This window comes from Stegodyphus dumicola, chromosome X1, assembly GCF_044657685.1.
Source record: "Stegodyphus dumicola isolate Sdum_Otavi_A_Nest chromosome X1, ASM4465768v1".
Lineage (NCBI taxonomy): Eukaryota > Metazoa > Arthropoda > Arachnida > Araneae > Eresidae > Stegodyphus > Stegodyphus dumicola.
This window is the reverse complement of record NC_140780.1, coordinates 239,908,663-239,927,312: the sequence shown is the minus strand read 5'-3', so window position 1 is coordinate 239,927,312 and position 18,650 is coordinate 239,908,663. Positions and strand designations below refer to the sequence as shown.

The following is an 18,650-nucleotide window of genomic DNA, read 5'->3' as shown; positions in this document are numbered from 1 at the left end:
AGCTACTGTATGATTAGGTGTAGCGTTGTCGTCTATGAAGCGGAAGCACCTTTAAACAGACGTAGGTGTGGCAAGAGAACATCGGTACATTTGCCAACACCAGTGACTGAGCCTCCTTGGGAGATGTGAAGGTCACTACGGCTATTAGGCCTGATACTTCCCCAAACGGAGAGCTCCAGCACCTCCAAAACGGTCCCTTTTGATGATGTTCAAGGATTGATTCCGTGTTCCCTTCTCTTTCGAGATATGTATACGTCCAGAACTGCTCGTCAGAATAAATTGGATCTCATTTGTAAAGAACATTTGATTCCACTCCTGCTGTGTTCAGTTTTGTGTTCTCAGCTCCACAGAAACCAGCGTCTCCGATGAACAGGCGTTAAAGGCACACACCTTACTGGCCGTTGTGCATATAAATCACGTGTATGCAGTCTCCTGCTTACGATAAAATGTGGTATCGAATGTTCAGTAGTCTTTGCATGTGCCTTGGGATATCCATCGCTGTCTCCCGCCTGTCTCATTTCGGCAGTAGAACAATACGCCGATCGACCACCGCCGTTGTTGCTCGCAGACGATTATGCCACGCACATGTTTCGGAACTCTATAAAACCGAAAATCGGCTAAATATTCGACCAGGGTAGCGCACCACGCGGGGTACCTACATGCAACGTACAAATTGCCTGAGCCGACGATCCCTAGTTAACGCCCAAATAACTGTTCCTGCCGTTTGAAATGCTGTCCAGGCTCGTGAAACGATACTGTGAGCGATCCCGTACTCCTCCGCTACACTTGTCACACTTCAGTCTTCTTCTGGCTTCCCAGTGACGCAGCCTCCAGATGACCTCTTCTGGACTGCCTGTCGGACATATATCACAATAGTAGCAATTCGGCCTCGCTAAAATCATTATACATCGTGCAATAGCTTTCACCGAAATGCTGAGGTTACACTGCTCGTGTGCCGAATCCACCCATTAAGTCGCATGCCATATTTTGAGCATATCCTACAGTACCGGCCCATGCCTATCTTCTGTTTGGCCTTTCGATCCGTTGCCCTTTTCCATTTCTGTGAAAATTTTTCCGCCTTGTCCTTACTAGTCTCCGCCGAAAATCAAAACCTAGACCTTTCAGATGTTAATTAGACGAGATAACTACTAAATCCCAAAGGCGCATAAAAGGAGGGCCTTTAATTATTCGCAATTTTTCACTAAAATTTTACAGTAAAACAGCCTAAAAGCTTTTGAATAATGGTTATAACAATTGTACAATAAATTTATAATTTTACACTTTTTAAAATAAAATTTCTTTAGATGAGAATGTACTAAAACGTAATTAAAACTCGTTGATTTAGAATAATCCTACAGTTATTAGGTAAAGAGAGAAAATTGTTTATTTGAAATAATTGGCATTAAACAATTTTTTCCCCTTGAAATTATTTTATTTGTCTTAAGGGAAATAAATAAATCAGTAAAATTCATAAATGATGAAATTTCAACACTATTGCATCACATCGTTTTTGAATATATATACATTAAAAATGTTTGTAACAGTACAGAACATCTTATAGTAGAGATAAAATACCTAATTAATATACTTTTCCATAATCACATTCCAAAATTCACAATTCCAAATACCTTAAAAAGAGCTGGCATTAATTTTATCTTTTAGATAGCTTGTATAACGTTATAAAGGTATTTCTCCCGCCTTCTTAGCATGCCTTCGTGGTGTGGAGGTCTGCACGCTGGGCGCGTATTCCAGAAGTCCGTGTTTCGATTCCCGGCGAAGGCGTTGCTAATTTTTCATCTCGCCTGCTTCCAAAAATACCTAATGTCTCTACAGTGGCGCCCGAACTAAAAGGGTGTTGGATGAGATTCTTCACACTCAGAATTTGGTGATTGTGTCCCCTAAAAACCCCAGTCGTCCTTTAAAAGGGGGAGTAGATAAGGTATTTCTCCCGCCTTCTTGGCATGCCTTCGTGCTGCGGTTGTCTGTACACTGGGAGCGTGTTCCAGAGATCCGTCGTTCGATTCCCGGCGAAGGTGTTGCTAATTTTTCATCTTGCCTGCTTCCAAAAATACCAAAGGTCTCTACAAGGTGATACGATATATTTTACCCAAACCTGAAAAGAAGGTAATTTTATGGATGACTAATGCAAGAAATTTAATGTGAATATGTAATTAAGCTTCTCTTGTATCCTGATTTTCTAGCCAGAAATTCTAAAAGTACTATTAATTACGTACTCTAAGTAATTACTGGCAAATTCTCTCTTTCCTGTTACTAAATAAAGCAGCCATTTTCATTATTTCTGTAAGACGCGCTAAAGCTCGATTGCGTGAAAAATTCCGACATTTTTAACCACGTTTTTCATTTTCTGAAATTTTTGAGCCAGTTATTTGCAGCTGTTAAAACTTAGAGGACTTGCCATCTTGGATGACTCTCCATAGCACCTTGTACATTGAAACGACTCCATGATGGTCATTCAGTAGCCTTCTTTTCAGTCATTCCGCCCTCTTGCCCTTTCATTTCGTCACCATTACAAACATTCCCATTAAGCGCGGGAACTTGTTTTGTTTTGTGACCTTTATTATTTTTTTTAATTCTTCGTAACTCTCGGTAGCTTCTTCTGTATCTTTATCAGCTTTTAATATAAATTCGAGCCACCTCAGCAGCGTTTTGTTTTAAAGTTTATCTGGTTTTTTTCGATTCAAATTAAAACTAATTTAACACGCATTCGAGCTGCCCCTTGTTTAGGTTTTAAACACTGACCATTTTATTTTGTTGCTTATTTTGTTCAGGGTTTCCCCTAGTTGTATATAATTGTAATTAGTTCGTTTGGCCTTTTTAGACTTTTTACGCATATTAGTTTTTCATGTACTTCTTCTTCTTCAATGGTCAGACATCCCAGGATGGGCCCTTGCCTTTCTCAGAATCGAACTCCAAGCTCTTCTATCCCTGGCCATGGACATCCCATTGGTTATTTTTAAAATTCTTAAGTCTGTTTCCAAACAGTCGAACCACCTAAGTTTAAGTCTGCCTTTTTTCCGGGTGCCGAATGGTCTGGCCGAGGAGATCTTTTTAGTTACTCGATTTTCATTCATCCTGCATAGGTATCCTACCCATTTAATTCTCGTAATCCTTATATATTTTACTGCATCTATTTCTTTAAAAGGTTTATAGAGTTCAGAGTTAGTTCTTCTTCTCCAAATATTGTTTCATTTTATGCCACCAAAAATACTTTTCAAAATTTTTCTTTCAAAGACAGAAATGATACTTTTAGCTTTATCTGTCATTGCTCAGGTCTCAGCAGAGTATGTAAGAATGAGTCTGATTAAGCTTTTGTAAATTAAAATCTTCGTTTTTCTGCTAGTGAAGTTAGACTTCAAGTATTTTTTTAGACCGAAAAAAGATCGGTTAGCATCTGTGACTCTGCTACGGATCTCAGGCATTAAATCATTGAGAGTATTAACTTCTGATCCTAAATCTTTAAATTTGCTAACAGTTTCAAATTTGTAAGTCCCAATTTCAAAATATGGGCTGCTGTAATTACCACTTGGCATGTATTTAGTTTTATTTTGGTTGATTGCTAGATGCATTTTGCTGGCTACAGCCTCTAAACACGTAAAAGTGACTCGGGAGTGCGTGCGAATATGTCGATATCCTCAGCAAACGCAAAAATCTGAACAGACTTGTTAAAGATAGTTCTACGAGCATTAATGTTGGAGTCGTTTATGATTTTTTGGAGGGCAAAGTTAAAAAGCAAGCAGGCCAGTGCATCACCCTGTCTAAGCCCATTTTAAACAACAATAGGCTCAGAAAGATTATTCTGGATTTTAACCCTAAGTTTTGTCTCAGTAAGAGTAACGGTGGCCAAACTTGTAAGATTTTCAGGTATTTCAAATTCTCTCATAGCTTCAATTAAATATTTTCTGTTTATTCAATCGTAGGCAATCTTAAAATCAACAAAAAGGTGGTGTGTTGCAATGCCGTATTCATTAGTTTTTTCCAAAATTTGCCTAATGTTAAAGATTTGTTCTCCTGTAGATCTTCCTTTGTGGAAACCACATTCGTAATCACCTACAATATTTTCTGTATAAGTTACTACTCTAATAAAAAGTATATTGGAAAATAGTTTGTAAAAAAACACAAAGGAGACTGATTCCCCTGTAGTTGGTACATTCCAAAATGTCTCCTTTTTTGTGTATAGGACAGATGATGCTCAGTTTCCAATCTTCGGGTTGAGTTTTTCAGGTTACTGCCTAAAAATTTCTATAGCGGTTTTTATTTGAATCTTGTTTTATATTTTTGTATCTTTTTATGTATTTTTTTTTTAAATTTTGGTGTCTTAAGTGTTGCGAGTGCAAGTAGGGAAAAGGTCTGAGCATTTGAGAGCCACTGAAAATCATTTTTAATTAAAAATGTATTTCGAAAATTACGGTCTGAATCTCAGATGTCTCAGAAGAACGAAACAACTCATTGATCAAATTGGTTTTGGGCTTCAAAGCACTTTTCCTTTGATAAGTTCTGTTTGAAGCGTTGAACTGAGGAGATCAATATTTCATTCATAATTTCTTATTTTATTATGTAATGCTTTCAGTATTGTTTCAATATTTGTAATTTTTTCTTGTACTACCTTTCTGTACGACTTTCTTCGAGACACAAAATGGTTAGTGACTTCTTAGGAAAGAAACTGTAAACTTGCTTTTAAGCTACAGCTGTTTCCTTTAATAATTTTATTATTATCAAACCTGCAGCAATTATGCAGATCGTCTCTTGGTTTTTATACTTTGTTTTAGTAATCTTTTAAGAAAGCTTTGTCTTCAGTCTTTTGAGTTATATATATAAACATAAGCACTTAAAGCATCTAAAGTTAAAATTAAATTTGAATCAAAGCAAGGCACTTCCTAAACAATATTAATAATTGTGACTGTGGATAAGAGGTTTAACACTGTATCTAAACATGTCAAAATTAAAATAAGAATTCATCAGTAGAACAAACTCGAAAAATAAAAATGCGATAAGGAAAAAATATAGAAATTAATCTCCTTTTTACTGAAACTCTAATTCAGAACTCATCAGGGGAAAATGAATTAAATTTTCATAAAAGTTGATTAATATGTTTCGAAAATATGTTTTGTTCTTCTGGTTCATTTGAGATCAAAAACCGAAAAAAGATTCAATTAAATTTCTATTTAAAATTTTCATTTTAAAATTCATTTAAAACCAAAAAATCGAATCTCAAATGTAATCAAAATTTTCCCTACACGCTTTCGAAACACTTGAAAAAAAGAATAAAACATTACATTGCGCCAAATTGACTACTCATAAAACAATAAATAATAAACTTTGCATTGGGCAAATTGACCATTCAAAACAAACAAATTGGTCAAATAACATTATATGCTAATCCGACATTCAAAAGGAATTACAAATTAAAGACAAAAACAAGTATAATTCAAATCAAATTATCATTCAAACAACACTAAAAATTGGGTGCTCCTCGATTATGTGATCCTAAACTTTTAATACCAAGAAAACGAAAAACTTTTTAAAAGATATTTCTATAAATAATATAAAATCAAATCTGAGCCTTCAACAGCTAAAAACTGAAAACCTATTTGAAGCAAAAATTGAACAAAACGTAAACTTATTGAAATCTTAAGATAACCACTTTTTCTAAGCTGTATTCCTTGCAAAAGAAAGCTGAATTCAAAGCTACTCAGGAGAAGCAAAAATTTGCACTTCTTGGAAAATGCATGAGATAAGGTTCAAAGTGCCCAACAGCAGAACCAAGTATTCTAATGTCTATTCAAAATGTCCTATCCAGTTAAACTTTGTGCGTGGGGGATGCATATATAACTATAATTACAGTTATATATAACTGGCAAATCTGGCTATTACTAAAACAATTTGGTTTCTAGTTTCTAAGGCATATTGTGCCCCGATTACGTAAAGACTTTTATCTTTTATAACATATACCTTTTTCCTTTTCCGAAACTTTAAGCCAGTTCTGTTTTCGCGCTTTAAGATTTTACAAGAAGCTGCTAAAAGAAGCTTTTAAGTTTCTTACGCCGCCATATTGGGTTGACGATCACCCCCTTCTGGTTCTTTATAATTTTACAAACCACACCCAACCATTGACACCCCCGCACACAAAATATAACAGGGTAGGAAATTTTGAACACATGTTAAAGTACTTTGTTCTGATATTGGAGAGTTTGAACCTTATCGCATACTTTTTCCAAGAACTACAAAATTTCGGCTTCTCCAGAGCAGTTTGAATTCTACTTTCTTTAGCCACCTACTTACTACCTTTAGCCAGCCTACACCATTTGGCCGTCTTTAAAATTGAGTTAGATCACGTACAGAAGGTCGTGTTAAGATTTCAGTAAGTTTGCGTTTTTCAACTTTTTTCAATTATTGTTTGAAATAGATTTTAAGTCTTTTGCTGTTTAAAGCTCAGATTTAACCTTTTTATTTATAGAAATCTCTAAGTACAGTTTTTAGATTTCTTGATATTAAAAGTTTAGTTTAGCATAATCGGGAACCTCCCAGTTTTTGAGTTTGTTTAAATGACTATTAGTTTTTATTTATACTTGCTTTTGAATTTCGGACTAGCATATATTGATTTATACCAACTTGGTTTTTTGAATTTCAATGTACATAATGTAAAGTTCTATGGTTTTTTATTTATCATTTTTTGCACGATGTATGTTTTATTCCTTTTTCCAAGTGTTTCGAAAATGTGTAGGGAAAATTATAGTACATTTGAGTTTCGAGTTTTCAGTTTTATATGAATTTTAAAGTCTTTAATAAAAATTTGATGAAATCTTTTCACGCTTTTTGATCTCAAATAGACCAGGAGAACGAAACATATAAATCGACTTTTAAAAAGCTTTAATTCATTTTCCCTGATGAGTTCTGCCCTGGAGTTTCAACAAAAGGAGATTAATTTTTATTTGTATAATTTTGTATATTTTCCCTTTCGCATTTCTATTTTTCGAGATTGTTCTACTAGGAATTCTTTCTTTTATTGGATTAGTTTCGATATTGTACCTCTCATACATGGTTGAAACTATTATATTATAAAGGAATTGCCTTGCTTTATTCCAATTTACTAATTAATTTAGATATTTTAATTTTATATATATATATATATATATATATTATATGAAGTGTTTCAAACTAGTTTTGAATTAATCTTCAGTTTTTACAAGGTCGGAGTTTTTTTTTTTTTTTTTTTTTTTTTTTGTCGAAAATTTTTTTTGACACTCATATTTAATCCCAATGCATTACAAATCAAATCAAAAATTTCGGAAGCATCAATTTGTCAAATTATGATTCTCAAAATTTTAATGAAATTAAGCAACTCACGCAGGTGTTTAAATAAAAAGTATGCTCTAAATGCATTTAGAAAGTTTCTGAAATATAGGCATTCATGACTATGACAGAGGAAGGTACCAAAAATAAATTATTTTTAGAAAAAGAATTAAAGTAGCGAATTCTTTGTTTTCCAACTAAATAAGCAGCAGGGGGGAAAGAAAAAAAAGCAGTGCAAAACCAATTCCTTCAAGAAGCGCTTAAATTACTCGTTAGTCCTTTTCTTTTAACCATGAACTATTGTAGTCTTTGATGCGGATTCTCCAATCAAATATGCGTTTACTTCATTAATAATGGCGCACATTATGAATTTGGCGAGGTGTCATAATTTCATAAAAACTGAATCATCAGTATCCACATTGTTCCTTCGTTCACAAAAGACAGAATTTAAGTCCCTTTTAAAGTGCTGGATGATTGTTAAGATCCATAAGAACATATATCACCTTAGAACCATACGTGTATCCGACACCTTAGAACCATATGTGTCGGATACACGTATGCTTCTAAGGTGATATATGTTCAATGAAAATCGGTATGATTCTAAGCTAGTTAAAGTATCAACTCCTAGATTCGTAAAGACAATCAGAGGACTTATCATCCCGTTGTAACTTCTAAAATACATGGAAAAAAAGCTCAGATGGAGGTTTGATAAACCTTCATCTGAGAAGATGATAAACCTTTTAATTTACATATCAGTTCTGACGGTTACGAAAGCTGCTAAATAACAGAAAATGAAGTCCGCATCTTTCAGGAAATTCAGTACAAAAGTTTAAATTAAATTTAAATATTAAATACAAAGTAAAATGCGACTACTAAGTTTTGGCTCAGCCCTCAGTCTTTCAAGAAGCAATTATGGTATCAAAGCTAAAGCCGAATTTACATATAATTCATTCGAACGGAGAAGTGGCAATATAGCTGCCAAAGGCTCTGTCCCAAACTCAGGAACTTTGCTGTTACAGTAACTATTTTATATTCTGATGGGAGCCAACGAAAGTAGAAAGGAAAATACAAAGAAAATAATAAGAATACTAGTTAATTTACTTGAAACCCTACAACTGGCCTCACAAGAACTTAAATAATTCAAAAACAAATGTCTTAATGACTTCGGTAAAGAATTTTAAAATAAAAAAACTACTAAAAAAACTTTCACTAAGCTTATGAAATCTCTGACGATATTTATAAACTAATATAAGGGATTATATGGCAGCTGAGGTCTTCTTTTTAAAATTTCTTGAAAAGATGGTTTATTATATTTTTGCATTATTTTCCAGATACTTATTTTACCACACACTTGAATACTATGCGAATGCAACGTATTTCATAAAAATTTACTAGCTCCCTTAATTCTTCCAACTCTCCAGTTTAATGTTCGGTGTAAACAGCTATGTATATATGTTATGCAGGGGCAACTTCTACCTCCTATCGTAACTTCTACCTCCTATCGCAACTTCTATTTGATTAGGACATGGAAGAGAAGGGGCTAGATCATAGAGCTTTGTTCCCTGAAACAGGAAATGAGAAGTGATGACGTAGTTATGTTGACACTGACTGCAATGACGCAATTCGCAACAAAGAAATAAACGTTTTAAATTTGAAAAAACAGCCTTAAAAATGTGCTTTAAAAATAGCTTTAATTTAGAAGAAAAGATGTTATTACTGTATAAATTTATAACGTTTAAAAAATTAAAAGTACTTATTTATTAATTAAAAAATAATAGATAAAATGCGCTACGCTTTCTTTAAAGTCGTAGGTCTCCCCCTCCCCCTGTGCATTTATTATTAAATCATGAAGAAAAAAGCTATGGCATTCATTATCTTTTCTTCATCTGCATACTAAGTGGGAGAATTCTATTACTCTTTCTGAGTAACAGCTTTTTAAAGTTGGGGGGGGGGAAGTTTGGCGTAATTTTGAATGTCAATTATTTTTCTGCAGCTAACGAAGAGGAATTTCTGTTCGACCGCCCTTGAAATCGATAGTTTTATTCAAAATTTAATCTAATCTAAGACTGCTTTTTTGACCTAATTATAAATTCTACTTTGGCGTGTTTCTCTTCCGATTTGATATAATAACAGATATTGTTAAGAACAGTTGTCTAACTAACATTTATACACATGCAATTACATTTAAATAAATACAAGATCGTTGTCTTAAGTTTGACAGAACAACTTTGCTCACAGTATCTGAAGAGAATTACTTAATCTTTCAAAAGAGGGGCGGGAAGATTTTTTATGGGAAATTACTTTGACGTTTCATACGATTATAAATTATCTAAAATGCTGAGCTAAGTTTGTTTTTTACAAATTATCAATGCATTGATGTTTATTTTTACAGTTAGAGCATTCAGCGATATTTACACCATCATTTGTGAGTTCTGTTTTAAAATCATTTGTATCTGAATTTATTATTCCTATCATCATTTTCGTAATCGGCCTCAAAATGAATTTTCTCCAAATTTAATTTGTACAGTCTTTCAAAAGAACTCTGCATTAATTTTCTTTACTCGGCACAGTATTGGATTTTAACAGTTCCTTTTGCGGTAATCCAAGCAAGCGATTTTTCATTTCTTCACAATCAACGCATAAAAAATGTTCGCTGCAAATTCTTGCGTTCTTCACATTAATAGAATCCTTTCTTCTACACATGTATCCATTTTTTCCCCAAAGCAAATTGTCCTTTGAAAAAATATGAAATAAAATATCGCTACCTTTCTCATTTCCATGAATTTTATGGCACTTTGCAACAACACAAGGTTACGTATTACATACACGATACTTTACAGCAGTAGTCTCAAACTTACATCGCACGTGGGCCAGTGCACAATTTGAAAATAGCTGATGGGCAGCAATTACAATAATAATAATAATAAATAAATAAATAAAAGGCGGGATTTATTTTTAACAAAACAAAATTTATTAATTAAATTAAAAACGTTTTGCTAGGTATTTGTAAAAACATACGAATAAAAATAACGCAAAGAATTTGCCTGAAACTAAAAGTTGGTATCTGCAAGAAATATCATACGCTCAATAAAATTGCAAGCACTAATATCACACGAAGATCAACAAAGATCAATTTTGAACAATGAATAACTGAGTTTCAATTAAAACTATAATTTGAGAGTAAAACATATCGCAAAATATATTAAGACCAATCACAGATAAGGAAAAAAATTTGACCACATACCTGTAAATCCTCCTTAACAGCACGTGTAACCTGTGCGATAAAATGAGAAGGAAATAAATAAGATGGAGCATTTATCACTCAGAAAAAAAGAGCATTCTCATCAAAATAAGGCATATTTTTAGCTTTATAAGAAAGATTGAGACAGATAACCATTAGAATCTGAAATAGAAGGAGCGAGAGACAGGGTCACCAGTGAGGTACGCGCGAGTAACGCGTGCCTACAAAAGTATAGATAACCTTACCTAGAAAAATAGCAATCAAAATTGAGATAGGCATATAACATTAAGAATGATATTTAATAAGGAGAAGTAATATAGATACATAATAATGGCTTAAGGAAGCGTACAGTCCCAACACAGATACGGAGTTTATATATCACGTTGAAGGCACAAGACGAGTAGTCTCACAGACTGAAGTCGTTACTCAGAGGCTGCCGGGGAAATTTCTTCTCTTCCCTTCAGCCCAAAGAACGTCTATGTAAAGAAGGAATGGCTCCATAGACGTAATGTAATCCAGTTTGTCTTCTACGCCGCTAGAAAGAAGAGGGAAAATTCGCCAAGGGATTTGGTGACGGAACCGGTTGGCGAGAATTTCCCCCTTTCTGGTGTACCGGACCTGGGCGAGATTTTCCTCCTCCGTGACGTGTACAGGAAATTGAGGAACACGGGTTAAGATGAATAAGAAAATTAGGTGAAGTTTCACTTTCACTGGCTGTTGAACTTGCATTATCCATATCACACTTTGATGTCTGATTTTTATATCCGTTAATATGGAGGGGGGAAATCACAGAGCTCTTAAACTCTTGATAAACATGAACATGTTCGAACTTCAACGTCAGCTTCGAGCTTTGGCGCTTTTGGGTGACAGATATTTCACGCATGCGCAGCTGTTTCCCTTTTCGTTCGAAGGGAGCCACTGCTGCGTGGAGGTAGGAAAGGGAGGAGGGGCCATTCCGCGCTAGAAGTGAAGCACTGCTTTGAAGCTTGGGTCACCAGACGGGGTGTTTCTTTGTTTACATTCAGAAGCTCGCTTGACAAGATTCTGATAGTATTTCGACACACGACAGTTCCATAGAAATCGAAAAGGGACACTCTCGCATGAAAGAAACATTCATAGTGTGATGGATAATAGCAATTTGTATAGTTTACTGACATTTACGCAAAAATCACATCTTGGTTATTTTTCGATAATTAACAACAGCGATTTTGATTATGAATTTGTTTTATAAAATTCTAAGCTGTTGCACTACAAAAATATAGATTTTAAGAAAAATGTTATGCATAAAGAATGAAAAATACCTTACGGTACATTTAAAATTGTATACGTCTTTCGATACCCTTGCTAGAGTATTCGCTACTTTTATTTTATTTTCCAAACGTCAAAATGTTTTAAATAAAACAAATTTTTTTCACATCCATATATTATTGTAACATGTACCTTTTAAAAATTTTTAGAGAAGAGGCTTTACTGCTGCTCATTTTAAACCCATCGTTTTAATTTTATATATCTGAAAAATAATCACTTTGGGCTTACACGTTTTACTTATTTGGGTTAATTAAAAATAAAATTACCATCAAATGCTGCAATCCTCGTCAAAATTAATAAATATACACGACAAGTTAGCTTTCCCTTCATTTGGAACCACACATTTGTGTAAAATTATGTACAGTTTTACACAAATGTGTGGAACAAAAGAGGGATACATTTGCGAATTTAGCGGAAGTACCATGTGCGGTCAAGATGATGTGACCATGCGAACGTGCTACATCATCAAGACAGCTTATTCAGAATTTGAAAATAGGGTAATCGACGGAGGTGAAAACATTTGTATATCCTGCCAAAGGAGGTCCGATCATGAATGGTCCTCTTATTGATTCCAGATTGTTAAATTTTTCCCACGCAAGTCTTTTTTTTCTTGGAAATTCGAGTTTTATGCTGGCTTCTTAACGTACGCAGGTCTCATTCATAGACAAGGAATGTTTAACTGGAGCATTTTACAATATTTGCTCTCAGTATCGTAATTAAAAAGTGACGAAATTTTTGAGTCTCAATTAACTCTCTCCTGAATTAAAGAATTCTCTGACAAATTGAGAACCAGTGACAGCAAAGGAATTGAATACTGATACCGTGTATTAAAGAGTATTCAGCATGGGAGCTTGCTGTGCTTTTGGGTGCACAAACAGATCTTCAAAGCCGATTCCAGGCGAAGCCAAAAAATCATGTCATATTTAAGAAAGTATTTTAGGAAGAAGCTCTATAAATAGAAAAGAAATAATGCATAATTTTAATATTAATAATGCAATAAACTTTGATCTTAATTTTTGTACCTTAACCGAATAAAATCGAATTACCTTAATTTTTTTTCTAATGTAATTAACGAAAACTTGTGAAAATATTTCATTCAAATTAAACCATTCTGAGAAAACTGTCCTGTGAAAAGTATAGCATTTAATTCCGTTCAGAAAGAAATGTTGTTTTCACATACTTAGGACTCTGAAGTGTTGTAGAAAAAGAAAATATATACATTTATATGTATATTTGCGACGTAATTACAAAATATTTACACCCGAACGCGTCAAATCCCATAGAACTCAATGGTAGAAGACCCAATGTTTTGGTCACCACGTAGGGATCGCCGGTGCTTCAGAGCAGGGTACGGAGAAACTTGTTTAGGGCGACTCCTTCTTACTTCCTACCTCCATGCACTGCTGCTGCTGCGAAGTTTTCCTTAACAATACATATTCTTTGGTCAGCCCGTAGGGTTGCCAAACAGGTTTACTGTCTTTGCTGTTTCGCCAATTGGCGCTTTTCTCCAGAGTTTTTGAGTCTGTATCGCCTGTTTGACGCTGCCGCTACAGCAGCTTTGAGCTTTTCAAAAGGTGTTCCGCCTCCGCTGACGACTAAATTTGGTCAGTAGAGACGAAACGGACGAATTAAATTTAGTCTACACTGACGTTACGCTTTTGAAATTTATTAGGGTTCTGCCATTTCCACCAAATCGGTATGGAACATTCTATGATCTATGTCAGCCATCGTCAACCTTTAGAACTTCGCGAACCATTAAATATATAATTTTATATTTGGCTGAACACTAATATGAATTTTAAAAAAAAAAAAGATAAATACATTATACAATAATAATCAGCAAACTTTTATTTTATTAATGTGAAATGCGCCCATTAAAGGTAATAAGGTATTTCTCCCACCTTCTTGGCGAGCCTTCGTGGCGTAGTAGTCAGCACACTGAGCCGGTATTTCAGAGGTCCGTTGTTCGATTCCCGGCGAAGGCGTTACTAATTTTTCATCTCTCCTGTTTCCAATTAACCTAATGTCTCTACAGAGTAATTATTTTTTTTTAATGAAAAATTTAAGTATTACGTATTTTTAGTGTGATATTTATTCCTGTTTGTTTGAAATCAGTTTGTAGATTTTGGGTTACAATGACGTCACTGAAAGACGGAGAGCCGTGTTTATTTCACGCTGAGATCGGTACTGAGTTTTAATTGCTGTTACAAATGAAAATGTCTTTTCGCACAAATATGTTGTTGAAAACTGAATTAAAATTTTCATTGCTTTTTCACTCAGTAATGCGTATTCATAACAGACCTTAAATCTGAGGAATTTACAATATTGAATAAATGCATTAAATTATTTTCATATTATGCAATGTTTAACATCATATTAATACGCAAAAACATTATTCAACTTTCAATACATGTAATTCTAATTTTCATTTGTTAATATAATTTTCGAAGCACTTCGTGTTCAGCAGTATGCCTTTATGGAAATTCAAGCTACGCCCCTGATTATGAGTCACAATTAAAACACTATAAAATCTCACTGATACACATATTTCGTTCACATTGAAAAATTATATGAAAAGTTCAAAAATCTTACCTTCTTGTACAGAAAGCTTCACATTTCCATACCACTGAAAAGGAACTTCCCGAAAAGCAAAAATAAACCGGCAAACGCAAAGCAATATCAATAAACTGAAAGTGTTATGCCGCCAATTTTTAATTATTGTAAACATAATAATCATCGCTTACTCAGCAATTGTGCCATCGATCAACAGTTAGACAAAACAAAGACGGAAACTTTCAGTGATGCAATTATAAACAAGAATACAGTTGGTTCTCATAAAATTCCATCAAGTTGCCTATTGACACGGAGAAAAACTGTGTTATTTACAACTACAACAGCATATGTTTGTAATTCAAAAGGAAAGAGGATTTCAGTTCGCACTACTATTGATAACAACAGCATATCCAGGGATGCCAACTTTCACTTTCAAATGCCGCTATAGATACACCTGCAAAAGCAGATAAATGTCACTAAATTCAGAAGGAATTTCGCTAAAAGTAGTAGCTCAAATTTAAAAGAAAAGTCTAATGCATATTTTATAACAGGTTTTGTTACTCGTCATTTTTTAAACTAAATCTCCATAAAAATATAAATAATGTCCCATTTTTTCTACGGAGTATCAAATGTTTTCGCGGACCACCGGTTGGCGACCGTTGATCTATGCAGTACGAATACAACAAAAAGGACGCGAGTTTCTTCGCTCAACTCGGTAACGGGTAATTTTGAATTGCCATAGATTTTGGTCCATTTGTCTCAATCTCTCAATGAGATATTTTCTGATCTAAGTAACAAAGATCTCTAGCCGAAAATTTGCATTATTGTGCATTCATTTTCGAACCCGTTCTTGTAACAGTGGAAAAACTTCTCACAGACCCTTATGTGCTCACCGGTTGCAGTTACCTCACCTAGGAAAATAACAGTTGATCTGCAGAGTAAGAGTCTCAAAACTGTCTACTGGGTCCGCTGGCGCGTAGCGTGAGCTCTACATAAATCAAACGACAATCTTCGAAGTGTATACATATCTGACATTTTGATGAATGACTCGTCTTCAGCCCTTATGCTTTGCTGAAAATAACCAGAAGTTAAGTCCAGAAGAATCATAAACTTAGTTGAAGTAATTTTCCTAATTATACTTTAAATTACTGGAATGAGGTAAGCTGGATATTTGATTTTGCTATTCAGCTTTCTGTAATGAACAGCAAACCGCCATATTTTATGGTCTGTGGAAGAAGGATTAAACTATTCTTTTCCTGTAGAGAAAACCACTGAATTAACGTTAGGATTACAGAGAGAGTGTTCACACATTTTCGTAACGACTTGGATTTTCTCCATGAATTTAAATATTAATTTTAAAATAAAAACGTGACTGGCATCAAATTGGAATAAGGTTTAATTATCGTTTGCAGCATTAAAATATTCATTTCTTTAAAATGTCGCTGAAAAATAAACAATGGATCGAAAGCTATATTTTTGCGCAGTCCGAAGAGAAATATTCTTATTTAATTATTAAAAAATGTGAAAAGCATGGCTTTAATATTTCTGCATGTAAAATAAGTGACATAATTAATATAATAGGAAAGAAACGTCAAAGTTTACATCTGACTGGAAAACAGGCAAAAACTGCATGCCCCACAAAGGTGCGTACAGCTGTTATTAAATCAAAAGGCGTAGCTCATATTTTAAAGGAAAATCCCCCCCCCAAAGAGCTATTGCAAAATCTTTAAATATCTCTGTAGGAACTGCGAACAATATTATAAAATCTGATTTAAAGTTAGTCAAAAGAAAAAACATGATGTTTATCGCCTAACGCCGAGACAATAATTCTCGGCCTAAGAGTATGTGCATATTGCTGTATGAAAATTATTTGGCAGGTGAAAAATGTAAATATATAGTTACAATTGATGAGGCTCGCATATACTTATCCGATTGCAACAGAAAAAGATATATTTGCTGCCGAAAAGAAAGAAAAGAAAAACCTTAATATGTTGGTTAAGAGAAAACAAGGAAAGTTTTACTAAAGGTTTTATGGTTATTACTAAATTCTCTTATAACGAAAAACTTAAAATAAGGAAAGTAGAAAAAATGTCAAAATTAATTCGGGTTACTATCAAAAATATGTTTTGACACCTATTTTTAGAGAAAAACTCCATCTCTTTATCCAAACAATCTTCACTGCGTTAAATTTCATCAGGAAAAGGCTCCAAACCGTACCTCTAAATCTACTGCTCTATTTTTTTTTTTTTTTTTTTTGAAAAAAATGAGAAATGAAACAGAAATTGAAGCTGTTACCTTTAAATGCATCCCATCTAAGTCCGCTGATGTGTCTCCTACGGATTACTGTGCATTTGGACTTTTAAAACAACCTCTTTATAGGCGGCATCCCAAAACATTGGATGGACGTTGCAAGATTATGAAGGAGGGGTGGAATAAAATCAACCTGAATGTTTTAAGAAAAGGACTTTTATTTTGGAAACCAAAATGTAATATGATAGTTCAACAAAAGGGCTATCAGACTGAACATATTAAAAAATAAAATTCTAAGGTTTGTTTGTATATAAATCTTTGCAAAGTCATTGCGAAAATGTGTGAACACCCTCTGTACTTGCAGGATTAATAATTTTATTTTTAGTCATCTCCTTGATATGTGTCTCAGTAACTTCTTCTATAATTTTAGCGTATCCGTAGAGTTTGGTTATATTATCACCTTTGTCTATTTGGTGCATTATTACATGCGTTAACGCCGTGTCTCATCAAACAACGTAGCAAAACGTGCTTACCAAATTCTGGAGCTTTTTCTCCTGATCCAGTAGCGGGCCTTAAGAGTCCATTGCTAGTAGAGGTACATCTTTCTCCTTGCTCCTTGCATTCGCTTTATATGCACATCCACCGTCTCTGTCTGAATGTCTGTATCTTGATTCTGAATCTGATCTCTCGCTTTAAGAAACGTTTAGAATCTTAATCTTTCAAAATGCTTTTATGCCCTCAGGGCAAAAAATCAAGCTTAGTTACGAAGGAAAGACAATTGGAAAAAGGACAATTGTGTTTGAAAGTAAAAATAGTTTCATAGCCCTTGATACGAATTTTTTTGCTGGATAAGAAAATGGACTTAAGGTATGTGCCTACATACGAAACACTTTTTTTTAAATACATAAAATTGTAATTAAACACACATGTTTTTGAGTAAGATGGGATATAAAACTATGAATTTAAATGGGATTTTATAGAACGTTTCATTAATTTTTTAAATATAGGCAATATTTAGTAAAATTTTAGTGAAAAATTTCATTTACGCCAGGTCTCCTATAACAGATTCTAATGAATATACTTCAGTAATATTTACACTGTATATAAATAACATACTTACCTGTGTTCTGTAGCAAAAGATTTGCTGTACGTATAAATTTTTTTGAAATATTCAAAACTTGGTACAAAAACACAAAATTAAAACAAAAAAAATCCTCTTTTCTTCAAAATACTGTCAATAAAATCAATAAATAAATACAAAGAGGTCAGATTTTGCTACAGAACACAGCTAAAGGTGAATAAAACATTTTAGCAAAATTTAATTTCAATATTCTAAATACATTTTGAGAAATTAACGTAATCGCAATCAAAAGTAACGAAAAACACAATTTCTCAGAAAATGCATTTAAAGATTTTAATGCAGCACAAAAAATTTTGTAGCCACTTTAGACCTTTAAAACTCGCTATATTTGTATGTTAGCCCCTCTTTTACTTCATTCTTGACTAATTTTGACTTTCTTTCAGCATTTTTCTGGATAAATGTGTTGCTTGTAGAGACTGGCGTTCCGATTTCTAAATTCGCTGTTTGTCTATTCCCATGTAGCTTTCAAGCATAATGGGATTAAATTATATTTCTATATACCTGAAAGTATGTAAAAGTCCTAAATATCTTGAATTAAATAATAATACAGCAATATGTGCACCTAAAAGCAATGTTTTCAGTTGGACAAACGTTTCTTTAGGTAAAATAGTTCCTTTTTCTTTTGTTTTTGACCTTAGTGATTTTTAATCATCAGTAATGACATGTTCCAGGAAATGAGGATCATTTTCTGTCCGCTCTAACAAATCAATGCGCTAGTCTTTCCTCTTGTTCTTTTGTTTATACGAAAGGATTTTCGTTGCATTTTTAGTACATATTTCCTCATCCCCAGTTCATTTGTCAAAATCTTATCAATGGTTATGTGATTCAACTCCTCTCCAAACATTC

At 33.8% G+C, this 18,650-nt stretch overlaps 1 protein-coding gene across 1 annotated transcript in view; it reads right to left on the bottom strand.

The window, feature by feature from the left end:
* Positions 1-14,738, bottom strand: part of LOC118193727 (calpain-A-like) — a 133,451-nt gene extending 118,713 nt beyond the window's left edge. The window contains exons 1-2 of the mRNA XM_085807248.1: positions 14,453-14,738; positions 10,556-10,585 (exon numbers count right to left, since the gene is read on the bottom strand). The gene's annotated coding sequence lies outside the window, so the exon portion shown is untranslated. The remainder of the gene's footprint in view (positions 1-10,555; positions 10,586-14,452) is intronic.
* Between the last annotated feature and the right edge of the window lie 3,912 nt (positions 14,739-18,650).